This window comes from Lissotriton vulgaris, chromosome 6 (genome assembly GCF_964263255.1).
Source record: "Lissotriton vulgaris chromosome 6, aLisVul1.2, whole genome shotgun sequence".
NCBI lineage: Eukaryota > Metazoa > Chordata > Amphibia > Caudata > Salamandridae > Lissotriton > Lissotriton vulgaris.
This window is the reverse complement of record NC_141694.1, coordinates 563,363,023-563,380,423: the sequence shown is the minus strand read 5'-3', so window position 1 is coordinate 563,380,423 and position 17,401 is coordinate 563,363,023. Positions and strand designations below refer to the sequence as shown.

Below are 17,401 nucleotides of genomic sequence, written 5' to 3'. Positions count from 1 at the left end.
CCTGCACTGCCTCCCTCCCACCCCTATCCGACCAGACAGGGTGTGCCTATCTATCAATGCCCGGCTAAAATCTTACAGCACTGCCGGTAAACTGCCTTGCTTAGAGTCATCCGCCCACTAACATAGGCAGCACCGATCAACATTACGCCCGCCAATTGGGAACAGCTAGCAATTATGTGAAAATGTGCCCACAGGAGACGTGCGGATTCTACAGCCAATAAAAACGTCAGATTCTGTGCACCGCAATAGGATTGGCTGGCCTGCAAACAGTCCTCCATTCCTAGATCACCTAGCCAGCACGAGTCACTCTGACTTTCAGGTAACGCCCAGAGTATTTTCGGTTATCGGATTGGCTGCCATGCGACCCGGAAATGCCGAATTTGCCGACACATGTTGCTTATTCATAAAAACGAAAAGATCAAGACGGACAAGCTTTACATAGACGGCCTTTGTAAGTAGGGGATTGGGGACAGATCCGCCACGCTTGTGGCTTGTTGTCTATGATGCTGAAGGTAGACGAGGAGGCTCGGGGGACCTAAGGCAACAGGGTAGCATTGCAGATAGAGTTCACAGACTCAAAAGGTGCCAATGCCTCTTTGAAAGGAAAACTGCTTTAATAAATATCATATAACTATGCAGCTAAAAGGTACTTCCTCTGCTGCAAGTCTCACAAGTAGGTCAGATTTCGTTTCTCATGACAGAAGCAAAAGTAGTGAGGAATTGTGCTCCCGTGGGCGCTGCTCGTGCCAGGACTGGCATTGTTAGTGCCCGTTTTGTAATTTTATTCATTTTAACCCTGTATAGCGCACACCAGACTGCTTCTAAGTCCTTAAATGTAAAATTCATCTTAAAGAATGTGAGCTTTCTTGCTCAGGAATGCTCTTTTTGCCGACCTCCGTATGATGAAGAGCCGAGTTGCACCTACTAATTCACATTTCTCAGGAGTAGGGAGCACAAACGGCTGAGTTTCCTTTTGTGATCTCGTCAGCACACTCAAACGGAGAGCAGAAACATGGAGCCCAGAGGCATATATTCTATTGGTGCAGCAGGTGCAGTGGCACCGGTCCCAGAACCCTGGGACTATCTAACCCTGATAATTGGTGCTATTTCCTTGCACCAGGCCTCATGATAACCTTGTTACGTTACCGACTCCTCCTTTGACCCCCTCACCCCCCCCCCCCCCCCAAATCCACCTTGCTTCCATCCCTGCGGTGTTCTGCCCTGTCAAGCACCTTGCTCCTCGGCTTTCCAATTCTAGCTGACAGCCCTGCAGGAGACAACGAAAGTGGCGCTGCTGACAGCCAAGTGTGGGATTTAAAAAGGATTGCGAATGAGGGGCTTCAAGTTTTATTTTATTTGTTTTGGTACTCTACTGAGGAGGCCTCAATAAGCGCTCCCTCGCCCCCACCCGCTCCTTCCCAAAGCTCCCACTGCCTTCAACACCTCCCATGGACTGACTGGTCATTGCATGACCTGCATGTATCTGTTTGTTTTACATCACTGCACACCCAGAGGCGCAACTAGAGCTACATTTCGGGGGGGGGGGGGGGGGGCTAAGAAAAAATTTCGGGGGGGGGGCTGAACCTTTAATCACAGGGCACAAGTCGTAAAAAAAGAAGTGGGGGGACGCTGTCACCGGAAGTGATGTCACAACAGGTGCCGAACTCCTTGTCCCAGAGAGGCCAAAGAGTAAGTCCAGCTGTTTGGCAGGGGGACGGCGTCCCCCCAGTAATATAAGTGGGGGGACGCCGTCCACTCGCGTGGTACCCTGACTCAAGCCCTGTTTAATCAGTATGCAGAGTGGAGCTGCAGGGCCTCCAACAAGGGGTGAAACAACAGCAAGGCCTAATTACCATTCAAATGGTCTTTTAAAGACCTGTTAAACGATCGGGTGCGGCTCTGTGTGTGCCCGGGATCTGTCTCATCCCGGGCTGATACACACGACGGGGGGGGGGGCTGAATCCCGGTGAGTTCAATGGGTGTTGCGCGCTTGTGCACACCCTTGTCCTCCCGTGCGTGGTCTCACTTTATATAACTTGCATTCAGGGAACAAACACCGCAGCTCGTAGAAACTGTTGAAAGGCCTAGATTTACTGAGATGTGTGCACTGGCACGAACTGCAAATACTGCGCAGCTCTGCATTTAACAGGTGTTACTTACTGACGTCACTGGTCACGGTTACTCCAAAAATGTCATGTTTACGTAACGCTAAAGAGTAATTTGCATAGTGCAATGGCGAGTGAGTGTGTTCTTCATACACACCCTCCAGGACAACTCTCTACACACATGCACACACAACCACCTGATGCGGCCGTCATGATGGGGGGAGGGGGGAAATAGCACAGGTTCACGCGCCAGGCGTGGCTTGGGGCACAGGTTTCGCTTCGCCCCAGCACGCCCATTAGGAGCTCGAAGGGCACCTAATGGGCACGCGCAAACAACCCAAAACACAAGTGCGCATGAGTGGGCACGGTGCGAAAATTCGCCCTCCGTCCCCACTCATGCACACTTGTGTTGCTGCGTGCTGGTGACAGTCCTGTCAGTCAGTATGACGTCAGGGCTGGCGTCATGTTGACTGATAGGATTGTTAGTTCTCCCTCGGCATGCCGGACTTTGAACTTTTAAGTAAATAAAACTGATCCAGTTAACTGAAGCACGCCGAGGGAGCTGCGGGCACGGGTGGGGTGGGGGGGGCGGGGCTATGCCCGTACGCCCCAGTGGACGCACCGCGCCTGCTAGTAGATATTAATTATTGTAAATTTGTTGATTAGTGGTTAAGGCTTGTGCCGTGAGAAAACTAAGGGGCATATTTACAAGGGCTTTATCTCCGCTTTTTTGGCTTAAAAAGCCAAAAAACAGAGATAAAACTATCACCGTATTTACAAGAGGGTGCTAACATGCATAATCGCATGTTAGCACCCTTTTCCCCAACGCCTCGCTTTGCATCTCTAATGAGATGCAAAGTGGGCGTACCCGGATGGACAACCTTGCAAATATCGCTGATGTTCACATCGCGATATTTACAAGGCTGCCTCAGCATTTTAGCACACTTACTTTTTGGAGAAAACTGCTGTTTTCTCCAAAAACTAACGTCTGCTAAAATGCAGACTTACCTAGCCCCAACATTGGGGTGGATTATGCTGATACGACCCTGTGGGTCGTATCAGAAAGGTTATCTCCGTTTTGCAGGGAACATCGCTGGAAAACCAGCAATGTTCCCTGCAAAAGGGCGGTGACCTCGCTATCTCTGGAATTTTTATCGCCCTGGAGTAACGCGTTGTTAATAACGCGCTACCAGGGCGATAAATTCCAGAGATAGCCTGCGATAACAAAATTATTGCTAAGCACGGTTGATAATATTCACCTGGAGCATTTACTCTAGGTTCTAGTGGTGGATTAAGTTAACGAGAGCCGGGTGTAAATTATCAGAGTGAGTTCATATAAGTAGAAAAAACTTGGGCTAAGTAAATAGCATGAAGGAAGTTAGATATTGTAAGATTGCAAGGAGAGATTGCATAGAAGGATACATTGGGATTTATGGGAATGGGATGAGTAGCTAGGTTAGGTATTGTCGGCAGGGTTACTCTGAAGGAGAGTTTATGATATGTAATGAGGCGTATAGTTTGTTTAGTGAAGTTCAGAAGAGAGTAAGGTGGTAGGCATGTGAAAGATTTTTTTTCTACTCCCTTCACCACTGTCTTCCCCTTCCTTCATCGCTGTCGTCCCCTCTCCTTGTCTCTCTTTCCCTATTACCTTCCCACTTGTCGTTTCTCTGCCTGCCGTCTCCCCGCCCGACTTTCCAATTCTCTCATTTCCCTCTTTCTTTCTCTATCCTATTCTCCACACCATGTCGTCTATGTGTCTTTTACCGCCTCTTCTCGTTTCTTTTCTATCCTCTGGTTTCACTTCTCTCTCTTGCTCCGTTTATTTTTTTCTCACTATCTCTTCTCTACTTACTGCTCTCACTATTTCTTCTCTCCTTTCTACTCTCTCTCTCCTCTTCCACCTCTCTTTCGTACTTGCTGTTTGCCTCACACATTCTCCTCTTTGCCCTCCCACGGCTCGCTCTTAGTTCCACTTTTCTTTCCTTTCTTGCATTTCTCGTTCTCTCACTTTCTCAATAGTTAACCTTCTTTTGCGCCTTATCTCTCTCACAGTCGTCTCTCTTGTGTCTGTTAATCACTCACCCTCACCCTTACACCCTCACTCACCCTCCACCCTCACACCCCTCACCTTCAAACACCCTCACACACCCTCACACCCCCTCACTAACGCTCACTAACCCTCACACACCCTCTCACCCTCACTCACCCTCACTCACCCTCTCAACCTCACTCACCCTCTCAACCTCACTCACCCTCTCACCCTCACTCACCCTCTCACCCTCATTCACCCTCACACCCCCTCACCCCCTCGCCCCCTCACACACTCTCACTCACCCTCACCCTCACACCCCCTCACTCTCACTCACCCTCACACACACTCACACACCCTCACCAGCATAGCATAACAAAACATAGCATAGCATAACAAAAGAAAGCATAGGATAGGAAACAAAACATAGCATAGCAAAACACAGCAAAGCATAGCATAGCATAACAAAACACAACAAAGCATAGCATAACAAAGCATAGCATAACAAAGCATAGCATAACATAACAAAGCTTAGCAAAACAAAACATAGCATAGCATAACAAAACATAGCATAGCATAACAAAACGCAACATAGCATAACATAGCATAGCAAAACAAAGCATAGCATAATAAAACACAACAAAACATAGCATAGCTTAACAAAACATAGCATAAAAAAGCATAGCAAAACACAACAAAACAGCATAGCAGAACAAAATATAGAATAACATAACAAAACATAGCATAGCATAACCTAAAACAAAGCATAGCATAACAAAAAAAGCATAACAAAACATAGCAAAACACAACAAAACCTAGCATAACAAAATACAACAAAACATAGCATACATAACACAACACATAGCATAACAAAACATAGCAAAATACAACTAAGCATAGCATAGCATAACAAACAAGCATAGGATAGCAAAACAAAACATAGGATAGCAAAACAAAGCATAGCATAATAAAACACAACAAAACATAGCATAGCATAACAAAACATAGCATAACAAAACATAGCATAACAAAACACAACAACCCATAGCATAACAAAACATAACATAACATAGCATAGCTTAACAAAACACAACACAATGTAGCATAGCAAAAAAAAACATATAGTAGCATAGCAAAACATAGCATACCAAACACAACAAAACATAGCATAGCATAACAAAATGTAGCATAGCAAAACAAAGTATGGCATAATAAACACAACAAAACATAGCATAGCATAACAAAACATAGCATAACAAAGCATAGCATAGCATACCAAAGCATAGCATAACAAAACACAGCATAGCATAGCATAACATATCAAATCAAAGCATAGGATAGTAAAACATAGGATAGCAAAACAAAACATAGCATAGCATACAGCATCACTCCGCACCACCACAGCATTATTCAGGGGCACCACAACATCACTATGTGCTACCACAGCATCACTGAACGCCACAGCATCACTCGTTCCCCATCACAGCATCACTCAGCGCCACCACAGCACCTATCTGTGCAACCATTCAACAACACCTGGTTCAAATATGTTCTCTCAATGTTTCAAGCTTTATTACAAACGTAACAAAATGATGTTAATATTTCACTTCTGTTCTTGGATTTTCGTCACAATGAAATGCACTGAACATAATCTTCACAAAAGTTATTCACAAAAGTTTAAGCTATTGCCATTATAAATGACAATAGCTTTTAAGTATTAATTCTTAAAATTTGAAAGCCATTATTATTTGTAATATCAATACATCTAAGTCACGTAAATACAACACACATAGCATTACAAATACTATAGGTGTCACATTTGCGAAAGTTAAAACAATTGCCATGGTAAATGACAAAGCTATTAATTTAGCAATTTTCAAAACCAACACAAATACAAAATTTGTCATTTACAATACCAATAGCTCAAACTTTCCTAATGCGAGACCTATTGCATTGCAAACGCTTGTTTGTTTCAGCTCTTGTGTTGCAGGCTGTTTCTTGTTTCCATTCTACCCCCACAACCCTCTAGCCATTTCCAGGTATCCTAAAGAGCCAGGATTTCTCTTCTTCCAGAAACTCGTAGCTTTGCTGGAAAGTGCATCATATATTATATATTGCCTGATATAGATCTTCTTTCGCTTTATCAATGGAGTGCCGTTTTGCTTGCACATCCTTGGTGTAGTCTGGAAATATCATGATTGTTTTGTTTTTTAACTGGATGGGTTTGCTTTGTTGGCCCCCCTTTAGGACCATGTTGCAGTCTATAAGGTTAAGATATTGGGCAACTGTGGTCCTGGGTCTCGCTTCTGGCTTTGGCGGCAACCTCTGTACAGGGCTGTCCTGTTTAATTATAAAGCAGAAGGAGAGGTATTCTGGATTCACCAGGTTTTTCACGTGAATTTGAACGCACCGTTCCCTCAACGGTCTCTGCATTCTTTTAGGGATTCCCACAAGACTGATAATGCTGCGCCTGGACCTCTCCTCAACTTTTCATCCCTAGCCTGTAGATGTTGAGTCGCTTTTCTTAGCTAGTTGACTTGGATCTTCAGCTCCAGTGTAGTCTTCGGTTGTCACCTACACAGAGATTTTCTGAAAGTTCGCTCATAATATGGTGATGGCCACTGCTATCAATCTTCTGCTCTAGGACATTTCTGGATCCTTTAACTGCTTGCAGCACCTTCTCAGGGATAGGTCGTGTTCTGCTCGATCTTGCCCACCTCTGTGGCCTTGTTCTGTTGGTCAGGATGAGTTGGCTTGTGTCAGCCCACACCTCCTACTTTGACGGAGTACTTTCTGAACTTGTGTAACTGCTCCATTTTGCCTTCTTTCTCTTGGGCCATCATAGGAGATGTAAAGAAGTGGATAATAATCCAGAAAGGATGATTCAGTAGACAAAGTTGTTAATCCAAAGGGTTTAATTGCAAGAAGATACAGCATACACGGGAGCGCCACCAGCTCTCAACAAGTCAAACAGTTTAATGCATATTCCTACAACAGTGAATCATAAACAGTGGTTGAACTGAAAGGAGATCCTCGAGAGATGCACCTTCAAACATAAACATGTTTGAAGGAACACTCTCTCTCGAGGATGCAGGGGATGGAACATGGGACAGAAGCATAATACATAAATGAAAGTAGAAGAAAGACTACCTTACATCATCTCCCTTCTTATAAGAAGAACACAAAATAAAAATCAAACAAAAGAACTAAGACATATAAAAATCCTTAAACCTTGTGGGAATGGAACAATTACGATTTGGCCTAACAGATTCATATATTCCACTTGAAGATGGAGAAGATTGCAAATCCATACCTGTAGAAGAAGTGGAAGGAACAACAGAAGAACAAGCATTGTTATTAAGATAATCAGAGGGAGTTCCTACAGGAAAATGTGAACATTCAACATCGTTGGAATCAGTTTTATATACAAGAATTCTTTTAGCTTGATCATTGGAAATCTTCACAAGAGCCCTTTTACTCCACCACCCCTTTTCTTCAAGAAAGACAGACCCTTTAGAAGTCTTAACAATCTGAAAAGGAGAAGAACATTTTGACATTCCTTATGTACATTTCTTTGGGTTCCTAAACAAAACCCAATCACCCACCTGAAAATCTTTCATAACAAAATGGGAAGAAGCATCAAAGTACTTCTTTTGCAAAGTTTGCTTTTTAATAACATTCTCCTTAAAAACACTCTTATCATGACAAGAAATACAAGGAGAAGTGTCCTTCCTTAAATCCTTCAACCAGTTTGGACAAATCACACCATTCGGATTTCTTTTCTTCAAAAGTATGAACGGAGAAATACCAGTTGTTGAATGTGGTGTGATTAAATAAGACCACATTTTCTTCTTCAAAAAATCTTTAACTGGGAAATTACTAGCAAGAGCTGTTTGCACACCCTCTTTTAAAAATCTATTAAATCTCTCAATTAGACCATTAGCAGCAGGGGAATAGAGTGATACTTTTAAATGTTTAATGTAATGTGCTTTATAGTAATCTTGCATAGTCGGGGAACAAAAATTTGAACCATTATCTGTCACAATTTCTTTTGGATAACCCTCTACATGAAAAACTCTTTCCAAAAATTTGATAACAGAAGAAGAAGATGGAGAGTCACCAAAATCTACATCCACCCACTTAGAATGGTAATCAATTAAAGCTATTATAAAACTATCACTAGCTGGCAATAAATCAAATGGACCAGAAAAATCCAATGCAACTTTAGACCATGCCTCATCTGGAACAGACACAGGATGAAGAGGCAATTTATTGACTCTCCAGTGTTTATCCAATAAGAGACAAGAATCACATTTATCTATAAATAAGACAACATCCTTGTCTAATGCAGGCCACCAGAAAAACTCTTTAAGCTTTCTGGAGGTGCTTCCAATGCCTAAATGACCCTCATGCGCACATTCCACTAATTTTTATACGTAACGAAGAAGGTGGAATGCATTGATCTCCACGCATCAAAATCCCACTTACAATGGAAAGATCTTCAGAAACCTGAGCAAAAGATTTAAGGGAAGCAGGTAAAGAACGTTCCTTTGGCCAACCATTAATAACCATGTTATTCACAGCCTGTAAAACTTTCATCACTATAGGCCTTGAACCATAAATCCTGAGTTAAAAATGGAAAAACTTCTCTTGAATCAAAAATTGATGCTACTACACATTCAACATCACTAAACTTAGTCTCTACATAATCCTCCTGGAGCGGAAGTCTTGAGAGACAATCCGCTCTGACATTGAGACCACCTGACACATGACGAATTGTAAAATTAAATTCATGCAATCTAGACAGTAAACGCACCAAACGTGCTGAAGCCTTCCCAGTACCATTACCATTCAATAAATTGAGTAACGGTTTGTGGTCACTTAGTAACACAAAGTGCGTGCCCCAAATATAACTCTTAAACTTTTCCACAGCCCACGAACAAGCCAATGCTTCCCTCTCAATGGTAGAATAATTTCTTTCTGCAGTGGACAGAGACCTAGAGGCAAAACCTACTGTACGTTCAAGAGAACCTGTGTGTTGAGACAAAACAGCGCCTAGACCTAACTGGCTGGCATCAACTGAAATCGTACACTCAATTCCTGGGGTAAAAGATGACAAAGCTGGAGAATTCAAAATTGCTTCCTTAATTGATTCAAATGACATGTTTACAACATCAGACCACTCAAACTTACTATTTTTCTTAAGTAGATCCCGTAAAGGTTGAACAATCTGAAAGTAACTTGAAACAAATCTAGAGTAATACTCTGTCATGCCAAGAAACGACCTCAAAGAATCTGTGTTACCAGGAGCTGGAACATCTGAAATGGCTTTTGTGAGCGAGAATTTGGGTTTTATGCCCGCTGAACTAATGCAATGACCTAGATAATCAACTTCTGATTTTAAAAATTTACATTTATCCCTTCCTAAAGTAATACCAACATTCTTGAAACATAGCAGTACCTCCTTTAAAGTGTTAACATGGTCCTCCACATAAGAACATCGTCCTGATATGCCTGAACATTTCTGCTTTTACCTAGCAAAGAATCCATAAACTTTTGAAAGACACTTGCGCCCGAAGCTAGGCCAAAGGGCAACCTCAAATACTTATAAGCACCAAACGGTGTAATAAATGTAGTTAAATCAGTTGACTTTGAGGATAAAGGAATTTGGTGGTAAGCACTACGCAAGTCTAAAAGCGTAAAAAAGTTACATCCATCAATACCAGTAAGAAGATCCTGAATTCTAGGAAAGGGATGACAATCAATCAATATATTTTTGTTTAAAGACCCGAAGGTCCACACATAAACGGATACTAGAATCCTTTTTACGAACAATAACAATAGGACTGACCCATTGCGATGAATTTGCGGGCTCAATAATTTTGTCAGTAACCATGTTATCCAATAACTTTCTCAAATCATCCCTAACACTGAGGGGAGTTGAACTAAGTTTGTGCACAACTGGAATTGCACAGGTTTCAACTTAATAAGGTGTTCACATTTTTTAACTTTACCCACATTTGAATTAAAACCGTCTGGAAATTGTTTTATAATATCACTAGCAGCCCGTCCCGACGTTGTCCGGGAGCAAAAGGCTGCTTCAGGGCCCCCGCCCGCCCCGCAGAAGAGTTGTCTGTGCAAGTCCTGGCCCTGTTCAACTGATTTGGCCCACTTGTGTAATTCTTTTAATTTGTATGTATTGTTTTCTGCGTTTTATGTTGTCCGCAAGATGTGAGGAAAGTGTCGTGTCACCTGTTTAATGTTTTTTTTTCTTTCGAAGGCTCTTTCCGTGTGTTCGTTTTTGTATCCCTTCAAAGAAGTTTCCCTTTCGTTTTGTCAATTGTGTGGTTAAGTCCTGGCAGTGCTCGAGTGATTATGGGCAGTTGTGTTATTTTCGTTATTCGTATGTCTTATTGTAAGTGTTTTATCTGTCCGCAAGATGTGAGGAAAGTCTCGTGAATGCTCAGTCGATTGCGTTTCTCCGTTAAGAAATGTCGGCTTTTTTTGTTCGTGTTTACCCCCCTGTGACGTCGTTGGTCAAGGACCAATGGTTAAAGACTTTTTTTTTTGGTTAGCCAAAGTCGTGTGTGTGTTTTCTTTAGTGTGTTGTGATTGGTGTAATATGCGATTAATCCTGCCCCCTGTGTGGCGTCATTTGACACTCCTCGTCGAATTTGTATATTGGTGTTACTGCGCTGTATGTGTGAATTTAAATTCATTGAAAGCGCATTTCCGCTGTATGTGTTGGGATTTGCAAATGTTTGTTAGAAATTCATTGAAAGCGCATTTCCGCTCTATGTCTGCATATTGTGCGTTCTAAATTCAGTGAAAGCGCATTTCCGCTCTATGTGTGCATATGTAAGTGTGTTGTGAAGTCGCTTGGCCTATGTTTATTTGCACTTGGCACGGCCCTGTAAACGCCCACATTTGTTGTTTGAGACACCCACGGCCACGGCCACGACCACGCCCCCAAGGGACTACTTTACCACTTTGGGCGTTTTTACTTTTTTAATGTATATGGTGTACATATCTATAGCCTATGTCCTTTTGCCACATCTCCCCTTTCAAATGGTGTATTGGGTGTAGTGATTGGTGCATTACTTTTGTAGTTTACCTGGCTCAAAGATTTGTGTTCTCTCTTTATAATAGTAGTATAGATTAATACAGGACTCATTAATTCCTTCTACCAGAGAAATTGCAACAACATTCAATTGAACTGGGTTCTTAGACCCAGGGAGAAGTTTCAAGTTCATCTTAGCTAAATCCTGCCACCCAACTATACTTTTTCCCTTAATGGTTACATAAACTTTAGTATAAGTTTTCCTACCCAAACATGTTTTCTCAAACATTAAGAAACCAAGCATATCAATATCCTTGTCTCAGTATGCTTTCGGTATAATGTCAACTTTACACAAAACAGTTGAAGGAGCCCATAACTTGTCAAAAATGACATCAGAAACAATTGTGACCGGAGCACCAGAATCAGCCATCATGTCAAGTGAGTGTCTACCAATAAGTACCTGACATGTAGGATCAGGAACATGTTCACCATCAATTAAATTTCCACATGAGTCAAAAGCCAACATTTCTTTAACCTCACTTGACATTGTTGGTAATTTGTTGTGATCTTCTATTTCTATTATGGAGCATGGAGCTCTGTGTTGTAGTGTTCTATGTTCTAGCTATGTGTGGATGTTCTCTACCCCGGCAGTTGCTGTCTGACTGGCCAGGGGAGAGCCACGCTTTTCTTACTCAGGAATTTCTAAGAGAATAAATCTTCTTACTACTCCTGCGATACCTTGTCTTCCTTGAATTCATCTACAACATTTTTGGCGACGCTTTGGCCAGCTTTTACACTGTCCTGAGTACGAGTGGCGAAAGGACCTACGCGAAAGGAATATTTATAGAAGTGGAGTCTTCTATTTCTTTCTTACCAGCACTTTCCTTCGGTAAAACAGACTAGTCGTGAGTAATTTCAGCCTGTATTTGTTTTATTTCTCGTCAAGTTTGGAGTCTCGCCATTGCTTTGGAGCAGCTCGTGCGTGTTTTGTAAAATGCTGTCTCGAGCGATGTGAAACCTGTGTTCCTTCTACGTCACAGTCATCACATCCAGTGTGCTCGATTGACTCTGGAAACAACACGCACACCGCGCTGCTACAACAAGGCCAACTTCCTTTGGAAATAAATGTCGGAAAAGGTAGCGGCCATTTTGTCACATTAGTATTTTATCGTGACTCCGACCCTTTCTTCATTTTTATGAGATATGAGGAGAATCGCTAAACAGGTATTACTCGAAGGATTGTATTGGTTTTAATTGCATTTGACTTATTTTCGCTCCAGCGTTTCATACTAGAAAACGAATAGTTTTATTCTTTGTTGGAAAACTTGGACTTTGGATTGTTTGATGAACATACAATATTACTTATATTTTCATTCTTTCGTAGTTTATCTTTCTGGGATTCTCATTTGATACAGTGACTACTTACATTTTACTTACCTATTTATTTTGTACATTATGGACAGTCAAAGTTCTACAGTTGCTCCTCCTATTCAATACATTATGGAGAGTCAAAGTTCAATAATAACTCCTCCAATTTTTTTAGCTTCACCTGGACCTTTATTAATAGAGTGGGAAGATTGGCTACCTATGTTTGAGAATTACTTAGATGCTCTAGATGGTTCAAAATTCAGTGCTGCAAGAAAAAGCTTTACTTCTAAATAACATAGGCAAAGAAGGTCAACGCATCTTTAAGTATTTACCAGTAGCGACTTTACCAACTGGCAATGCAATTGAAGATGTTTATCTTGAAGCTAAAAAACGTTTAGAAGTTAGGTTTGCGAAGGAGATAAACATTGTCATGAACCGATACCAATTTTACACCCATAGGCAGGAAGAAAACCAATCCATAGACGAATTTGTATCCAAGCTTAGAGAGTTATCCCTGAAATGCAAATTTGGAGCAATGACAGATGAGTTAGTGACAGATCAACTCATAGTACAATGCAGGTGCAAAAAAACGCAGGAACGACTTTGGGCTGCGAAGAATCCTTCCTTGAAAGATGCTATAGACATAGCCAAGGTTTTAGAACATTCTCAATATTGTATGCGTGAGTTGAATAAAAAAGAAGGTGGTAACGGAACCGGCTCTTCAGTTTCCGGTGCGGATACAGATGTATCCAAGCTTTACTAAAATCTAATAATTTCACCATTCTTGGTGATTTAAACATTCACTTCGATGATGTCAACAACCCCCTCAATAAAGTCCTTCTTTCTGACCTTGAGATTTTTAACCTCAAACTCTGTAACTCTGGAGCCACTCATAATGCTGGCCATCTTTTGGATCCAATCATCTCTACTCTCTCATTTGACTGTACCCACTCTGCCCGCCCGCTTGTCTGGTCTGATCACTATGCGGTTCACTTTGTACTACCACCTGCTTTATACTCTGCCAGGGTCCATGCGGATGAAATTAAATCATCGTATCGCTGGGACAAGCTCAATATAGCCGATTTTAACCTGCGTCTAACTGAGTCTATTCCATCCTCCATCAATACTGACCAGAATCTGAATGTTTCCATCTCTGATTGGCTGACAGATGCAGTATCGACTCTTGTCCTTCAATCCAGGAGCAAACATAGATCCTTGCGCCCACCAGCACCCTGGTATTCAGAGGAGCTGAAAATCCAACGCTCCAAATGCAAAGCCCTGGAGAGGAAATGGAGGGTGTCCTATTCAGCTTCCTCTAAAGTGATCTACAAAGAAGAATTAAAACTTTATCATGCAAACTGCAAACGTGCTAAGGCCTCCTACACTGTTTCCACAATCACTTCAGTGCAAAACTGTCCCCGAACTCTTTTTGCCACAGTTAAAAAACTCACAGGAGCTGATACTGTCCCCGCACTGCCGGCTTTAGATGCCACACAATGTAATGCCATTGCAGACTTTTTTGTATCTAAGTTTGAGGGCATTCATCAATCTCTTGCTTCCCTTCCCTCTCCAACTGATTCCTCTCTACACGGTCCGTATTGTAATACCTCCACCTCCCCCACTGAGTTTATTTACAACTGGACACCATTTGACGACTCTTCTTTCCTATCCTGCTTAAAAAGCATCAGGTCTGGATCTCCGCGGGACCCAGTCCCCATGAAGATACTCAAACAACTTGACCTTGAACCACGAAGATTCCTAATGAGGCTATTAAACGTCTCGCTCACCGAATCTCGAGTGGAACAGGACTGGAAACATGCCATGGTCGTCCCCCTGCTTAAAAAATCTGGTGCTGACATCACAAATCTTGCCAACTTCAGGCCTATATCCCTGCTGCCAGCCTGTTCTAAAATCCTAGAACGCCATGTTAACACCCAGCTTAATGAGTTTGTTGAAAACATGGGATATCTCCATCCGTCCCAATCAGGCTTTCGCGCTAATTACTCCACCGAATCCGCACTCCTAGGGGTAACTGAGCGACTCCGACACGGTATCGATGGCGGTGAGACCTTTGCGCTGATTCTTCTTGACTTAAGCGCTGCTTTCGATACCGTGTCCCACTCCATCCTATTGGAGTCTCTCGGTTCCCTCGGTGTTGCTGGATCTGCGCTCGCCTGGGTGTCCTCATTTCTTAATGAGCGCACCTTTCAGGTTTTCTCAAACAAAGCTGAATCTGCGATTCATTCCTCTGCCTACGGCGTCCCCCAAGGGTCTATATTGAGCCCTCTGTTGTTCAATATTTACATCAGACCACTTGCTTCCATCGTAGAGGACGCCGGTCTGTCTATATACTCATACGCAGACGACACGCAGATTGTGTTCTCTTTGTCTAGCAGCAGGGCTCAGGACACCTCTGCCCTCAAAATCGGCCTCTCTCGCGTTGCAGCTTGGATGCAAATGCATCTGTTAAAGCTCAACGGAGACAAGACCGAGGTGATCATACTAGGCAAACAAAAAGATCTCTGGGGTCCACGACATTGGCCCAGTGACATGGGTCCTCTGCCTACCCCCGTGCCTGTTGCTCGCAACCTCGGTGTCCTAATCGACGACAAACTCTCGATGAGGCAGCAGGCAACTAAGGTCGCTGCGATCTGCTTTAACACCCTTCGCTGGTTGCAAAAGATCATATGGATGCTGCCTGAGTCCACTCGTAGAACTGTCGTACAGGCCCTTGTGATGTCCCATATCGACTATGGCAATGTGCTTTATCTAGGAGCAGATAAAGCTACAATCAATAAACTCCAGGTTGTACAGAACTCAGCCGCCCGCCTGCTGCGTAATGTCCCAAGGAGAATGTCCGCAATGCAGGCTCTACGTGACCTCCATTGGTTAAAAATCTCGGATCGAGTGGCCTTCAAAACTTTGTGCATCCTCTTCAAAATTCGCCAAGGCTCCGCTCCGGCCTACCTGCACAATCTTGCGCAGCCATATCAGCCTGGCCGCCTTTTGAGGTCATCCAACAGTGGCAATCTTGTGATTCCCAGAATCCGACTGGCAAAAATGGGAGGCCGTTCATTCGCATATCTGGGCCCCAAGATGTGGAATGCTCTCCCATTGGCGCTTAAAACAGAAACCAGTCTTCTGGCTTTCCGCAAAAAACTGAAGACCCTCCTGTTCTAGTTCCAGATTCCTCCGGTCTAGTGTCTCCCTCTTGCAATTACTTGTTTTCTGATTTCTCCTCCAGTCTATCCCTGGCGCCGGGAAACCCACTGCGGGTAGCTGCGCGCAATATAAGTTCAATAAAATAAATAAATAAATGTAGCAGCTGTTTCAAGATCAGGAAGATTTTCCCAAAGAGGAAGACAACAAGTTAGATCTTGCTTTAGGTGTGGGAACTTGTCCCACAATGCTGACTTTCGTAAATGCCCTGCTTTAGAAAGGAATTGTTTAAAATTTGGACGCAGAGGTCACTTTTCCAATATGTGTAGGAAATCTTTTAAACAACATGTAGCAGTCATAGATGATGACAATGACAACTTAACCCAAAATGCTTATTTGTCTGGTGCTACTAACGATATTCCTTTACAGGTTGACCGGATCTTACTTGTTGATGATCCCAGCGATGGTCCCAGCAATCAGAGTGGTAGGAAAAATAGACCTAAAGCAAGTTTTAAGATTAACAATGTCTCTGTAGACTTGATGGTTGATTGTGGTTCATTCTACACCATCATTCCAAAACATATTTATGATAACTTGTGGCCTAATTGTACTTTATTGCCTAAAGATATAAATCCAGGGGGATATCAAGGTGAAACGATAAATATTATTGGTTATATGAAGTCTGTCATTGAGTTCAAAGGCAGATCCGTTGTAGGCAAGGTTTATGTGGCAAGTGATGGCCCACCTATTTTAGGTTGGGTGCACCAATTTGATCTATCGATCATTGTTGATCCCAGGGCTCCAACCCAAGTGCTGGTAGTGGATGAATTGCCCTTAGAGAAGATTTTGGAAGAGAACAAGGAGGTGTTTAAAGATGAATTAGGGTGTTTTAAAGGGTATGTACACAAGATAGTGTTGAAACCCAATGTTGTTCCTATACAGCATAGAGTGAGAAGGACACCTTTGGTAGCTAGAGAAGCAATTAAGGAGATGCTTCAAGACATGCTTACTTCAGTAGTGATTGAGCCGGTTGAAAGCTCATCATGGGTTTCTCCAGTAGTGATTACAGAGAAATCGGACGGCAAATTTAGATTTTGCATTGACCTCAGGTCTCTCAATCAGTATGTAGTTGTTGACCTTTTTCCACTCCCAAATATTAACGAACTTATTTTGGCGTTGAGTGGTTGTAAATTTTTCTCAAAGTTAGACTTAAAGAATGCTTACCACCAGATCAAGCTACATGCAGACTCTAAACCCCTTACTGCCTTTTATCACCACGGAAGGTGTAGACCAATGCACCAGGATGCCTTTTGGGCTTTGCTCTGCGGCTAGCATCTTTCAAAGGATGATGAATGTACTTTTCAAGGGAGTGAGAAATATCGTCTTCTTTCAAGATGACATTCTAATATTTGGTAACACAGTTGTTCAACACAATTATACACTTCGTGAGGCTATGTCAAGGATTAAAGATTCAGGGTTAACAGTTAGGCGTGACAAATGTAAGTTTTTGGTGGACAAAGTAGACTATTTGGGGTACGAGATTTCTGATTTGGGAGTAAAACCTAAAAATATTTAATTGATGCCATTAGGTTAGCTCCTGTTCCTTCTGATAAAGACAAACTTAGGTCTTTCTTAGGTTTAGTAGAATACTATTCCAAGTTTGTCAAAGATTTCTCATCT

The 17,401-nt window shown here is 42.5% G+C and overlaps 1 protein-coding gene across 1 annotated transcript in view; it reads left to right on the top strand.

Moving 5' to 3' along the window:
- The first annotated feature begins 305 nt into the window (after window positions 1-305).
- Window positions 306-17,401, top strand: part of PGM3 (phosphoglucomutase 3) — a 230,705-nt gene continuing 213,609 nt past the window's right edge. The window contains exon 1 of the mRNA XM_086926556.1: window positions 306-451. The gene's annotated coding sequence lies outside the window, so the exon portion shown is untranslated. The remainder of the gene's footprint in view (window positions 452-17,401) is intronic.